The sequence below is a fragment of the Sapajus apella genome, unplaced genomic scaffold (assembly GCF_009761245.1).
Source record: "Sapajus apella isolate SASKATOON/1434 unplaced genomic scaffold, GSC_monkey_1.0 scaffold26, whole genome shotgun sequence".
NCBI lineage: Eukaryota > Metazoa > Chordata > Mammalia > Primates > Cebidae > Sapajus > Sapajus apella.
This window is the reverse complement of record NW_022436966.1, coordinates 14,213,828-14,219,378: the sequence shown is the minus strand read 5'-3', so window position 1 is coordinate 14,219,378 and position 5,551 is coordinate 14,213,828.

The window sequence follows — 5,551 nt, the reverse complement described above, 5'->3', positions numbered from 1 at the left end:
TTGGTGAATGAAAAACTGAGGACCAGGATCGTTTAGAAGTTTTCCTTGTATTAGGAAACCAATTAATAGTGTAGTTACGATTTCAACCACCTGGTTCCAAAGCCCAGGGTCTCCACCACGCTGCTCTTCCTCAAGAAGAGAAAGAAGAGAGATGCATTGTGCAGACCTTGCCAAGTGTCTGCTTTCTGCAGTGAAAACCTGGTGTTATACTCTCAGAATGCTCCAAAGACAAGATATCTTGCTATTTTTGCCCCTCACTAATTATCCAAAGCAAACTTAAGGAGGTGCCATATCTCCTCACATAGCTGAGTGCCAAGAGTCTGGTCAGGCTCTAGAAAAAAGATGAAGATGATTCTTTGGGGAAATTTCCAAGTGACTTACAGCCTTTGCATTGCAAAGAACACTACTGTGCCTACCCTTTGCTTTCATAAATTTGGTTGCAGGCTATTTTGAGGGAAAATGCATCCCATCTTCCCTTTACCTTGCAGGTATTCAGTACCTATTAGACCACATTTTAAAATGAATTGTGTGCACTGATGTTAGAGAAGGTTAGACTCTCTGAGCTGCCACCAGTGACATATGACTACAGTGACAGTCAGCGGTATTCAAACTGAATTAATCAGAAAACACAGCCTACTTCAATGTGACGTTTAGAGGGAGGAGGGATAGCTACTTATTTACCAAAGGGATGTCACTGAACCATCTTTCTATCTAGAGATAGCCTATGGCTACATAATCCTTTCAAACCAGCAGTAGAGCAATAAACTACACTCAGAGCCAGGTCTTTCAGGCTGGTTCCCTCTTGTTCTCTCCTCTCATTCCTCAAGCGGGCTCTGGTTATTTTATTTTTGGCAAGGCCACAAGATGAAGTAGGGGTTTGAATCCCTTGTATGGGCACTGCGAGGACACAGAGAGCCTTTGGAGATGGAGGTGCTTTCTCTGATCATTCTCAAAAGTGAACACGCACATGTATCAGCACCCGGGAAGGAAGGAAATATGGTAATAACGGTGGTAGTGGTACCTTAATTTCACAAATATGTAATGCTAATTATGTAAACAGTGGAGAACTCTGAAATCTCTTCATCATGTGTGTCATACAATGGAAATATTATGCAGCCTAACACGACATTATACAGTAATAATGTTATTTCACGTTGGCTAGTTGACAAGCATAGGCCAATGCTGTCTATCAAACAAAACTGTTGTGCCAGATTGTATCTTGGCGATAAGTAGAAGAAGAGCCACTCGGAGTCTGTTTGTGTATTAATCAAGGCATCAGACTCAGGCCGTTTCTGCAGGCTTATCCTTTACTAAATAATTTGTGAATCTGCTGGTTACCAGGTATCTTAGTCACCTGCAGCCACCACAGCTAAATATTATAGTCAGAGTGGCTTCAACAACAGCAAAATAGCAATTTATTTTCTCACAGTTCTATGGGTTACAAATTTGAGATCAGGGTTTCAGCATGGTGGGGTCCTGGTAAGGGCACCCATCCTGGCTGACAGAGGACTACCTTCTTGCTGTGTTTTCACATGGCAGAGAGGAAGATAGAGACATGTTCACTGGTGTCTTTTTGGATAAGAGCTCTACCCTCGTGACTGCTAAACCAAACTATCTCTCAAAAGCCACATCTCTAAATATCATTACATGGGCGGTTAGAGCTTCAAATTTAACAAATTTAAGAGGGTGGGAACACCATTCAGTCCAAAAGCACACATTATAGCTGAGTATTTGTTGCGGAACCCCCAATACTCCTTTTCTCATGAAACTTTTGTTTAAGCTTCAACTTAAGTGTGTTTTAATGAAGTTGGTTCCCATTTTTTCTAAGAATTTAGAAAGTCATCTTCTTATAACTCCCTAAGCTGTCATGCCACTCATACTTAGGTGAGGCATATGCCACACAAATTTGCTGTGAAGGGATGCAAATCGCTTTGCATGCAGGTTCAGTCAAACTTGGTGAAGACTTACAGAGTGATTATGACACTTGTCTCAAGAACAAGTACTTCTAGAACAGACCCAAAATAACCTGTACATTTTTGTAAGTCACCATTCTTTTCTACCTAATGCTTAATGCACACACTCTTTTTTTCAAACTTTCCATAATAGTCATGGTGGGATAAGAATTCAGATCTCAGTGCCAGAAAAGTTTAGGATCTTAGTCTGAAACCAAGCGTAGAGTAAGCATATCTATTGAATAGCTCCTGAAAGCAACACTGATGATTTTCTTCATACAGTTAGTGTTGGACAATTTCAGATGAGTTGTTGGACAAAAATGCCCTCATTCCTTAGGTGATATGTCCTTAGATGGAAATCAAAGGTGAAATTTTTTCTCTTCTTATTATTCATTTTTTTTTGAATTGTGAAAAACCTGAGAGGCTTATCCCATTGAAGGAAGAGATTATTGAGTAATTACCCATCAGGACTGACTTGTTAAGAGCTTGGTGAAACTTGAAGGCTGAGCCTACATAGCATAAAGTGAAGAGGGTATTTGGTAATTATTATTTAATTTGAGCAATCTTTGCCAAGAGGTCCTTTTACAATTAATTAGTCTTCATTTAAATACAATTTCATAAGTGGACCCCCAAGTATCACCTCAGGAGAAAAATGCAGTACCAATAATGATACTATATCAAGAAATATCACAATGGGAATCTATGACGTGGCACAAATAATTATCCAAGACCAAAACAAAGCAATCTTTAATGCTGAGACTATTATTCTCATATTCCTATTAGAGATATGTTCCTCTAGCTCTCTCTGCAAGAAGAAATATATTCAAGGCCTATATAGAAAGAGTAATTAGTAAAATGCTTCAATTAGTGCAGATTAATTTTGCTGGTTGATTTGAACCTAGAAAATGCCATTAAGTAAACTTTTCAAGATTTATCAAGAAATTTTTTCTACAAGTTTGTAGTGCAAATAGAGAAGGCCTTTTAATCTGACTTGGAGGAAATGCAGGATGGGAGAATAACACATACTTATTGCAACAGTTCTCATATGTGTGTGTGTGTATGTATATATATATATATGGATATGTATTAATTCAGTTCAATTCAACTACCCATAAAGTACATATGCATGTGACACCTACTCTGTCCCAAGCACTGTGTTTTCTAGGTAATGAGCTGCTGCTAGATGGCAAATGCTTTATAGGCAGGAACCACATCTTAATAAGACATTGCATCTCTGATGCCTAGCAACAATATTCAAGCGTGAATGTGGAAGCATGTTTGAGGAATGCAGTCCTGGGTAGGATTGATAATGAATGCTAGGGTAGTAGGACATGGGACCTGAGCATGAAGGGCCTTGAATACAGTCAAGAGAATCTCAGAAAATAATGATATAGAGACCAGAGAATGTTTCTGTAGTATAGACTGTAATCCACCTAATATTGATGCCATTATCCAGTGCAACAGTCAGCATTTTTTTTTTTTGTAAGGAGTGAGATGGTAAATATTTTCTGCTTTGTGGGTCACAGGATCTCTGTTACAGCTACTCCGCTCTGCAGACGTAGCAAGTAAAGCAGCCATGGACAATATGTAAACAAATGGATTAGATGGATGTAACCCATGGGACACAGTTGGGCAACTTCTGATCTAGTTTGATGTTAGCTGCTCTCTTTTCTAACAAAAGACCATTTGACTGAAATCTAAATGGCAACAGCCATTCTTAATGAATAGTGTTATTACTGTTTTTGATCACACATGCTATATGTGGATCACCCCCTAAAATAAATGACCATATAACGTAAAAGTCAGTGTACCTTTAAAATCTGTATTTGTAATGTTCAAGTTGAATTATAGGTGTCTGAATTGGGTGGTGAGTGAATACTGCAGTGATCCTCCAAACAATAATGTTCAAACAAAAAAATTGAATCTCAGTGACCTGTTTAGACTAATTTAAAGGCAAAATATCAAGAAACCATTCAATTTTTCTGAGAAAAACTCATTGCATAAGACTTTGATCAATACAAAATTAATATTGCAGATACAATGAAACTCTGGAATTGATTCCCCTGCCAGATGACCCTCAGCATGAAGGCAAAGACAAGCCAAGTTCTTCGATCTTTGCCATTTTCCTCAAAATGAGGATTTGAACCACATGAGGTGCCTGCTCAGATTCTAATGTGAGCCCCCTTGCCATACTTTCTCAGGCTCTTAAGGAGCTCTTCACTGTATGTGGCTTAACAAGTAACTCAACCATGGGCAAGAGCTTTTAAAGGACAGTTTTGACCCTCGGAATCTGCTCTAAACAAACATTCAGAACTTCCACCTCTTTCCAAATATTACAAGATTCTTGCACATTTGAAAATGTGGTAGTAATGGTGATAATGGCTCATGAGAGAACTGGCTGTTGCCCTTTAGGTGAACTAAGACTGAGTGACATTTCTTGTGCTTCATATTCTACACTGTCTCCCACAGTTCCTCTTCTGCCCAGACAGGGTATTTCTCTCTGTTGTAGTTTTTCAGTATTTGAATGGTAGATCACACACCTTTAAGGCTGTTATTTTCAAGTTTTAATAATGTTTTGCAACTCACTTCCTGTTTCTCAGCTGCCAACCTTGCCAAAAGCATTCCTTGTCAGGTACTAATTTGGGTGACGTGAGGACCACTTGATCTAAATTTTTGGTGGGTAATTACTGAGTCAGAAGTGAGTAATTTTTTGATATCCAGTGGCAGCCAGAAAGGTGGGTATTTTACTAACCACTCATTAGAGATTTTCCAGTAGTGAAATGTCCTGAATTTTGCTCTGTTTGCAGACAGAAGAAAAATCTGACTGCTCGGATGAAAAGTAACTTCCTGCTTATTTTGGCAGAACTTACAAGTGTATTGAAGTTTTTTATTATGAACCAACTCCAGAGTTTTCATTGTACCTGCAATATTAATTTTGTATTGATCAAAGACTTATGTAATGACTTTTTCTTTTTCTAAAAAAAATCACAGAGATCTTATATTTAATTTTAAAAGTAGGTGAAGATATTTCAGTTATTAAGGATTTAAGAAATACCAGAAGTATTTAGTAGTAGAATTTAGTACTTGAGAATAAAGAACATCAGCTTTTCTCTGTAAGTGCTTGTTTTTGCTTCATGTAATACTTATGGATAAATACTTTTGGGATTTCTAAAATGGTTCACTTTATTTTTCTACCAGAAGAAATAAATAATAGTGATATTTCTAGTGAGCAATAAAAATCACTTAACCTTGAAGCAAATTTGTGCACCCATTTATTACAAAGAGTGAAAGCAAAGACGAATTTTTCTTTTGGGAAATTCCTGCTTTTAGTAACAAACATTAGCATATTAGATCATGTTTCTTTACCTGCAAACTAAAAGTTTAACTGAAATTATATGTACTCATAGATTTTTTTCTTTCATATTGCCCTATGATTAAATCATAACTTTTTATAATGATTAGCCAAATTGTATAATATAAAGTTACATATGTATAATAGTTATATTACTCAAGATAACATTCCTAAAGATCCAGTTTAAATTATATAGAATGTATGCTGTATTAGTTTTCTGTGACTGTTATAATAATTTATCACTAAT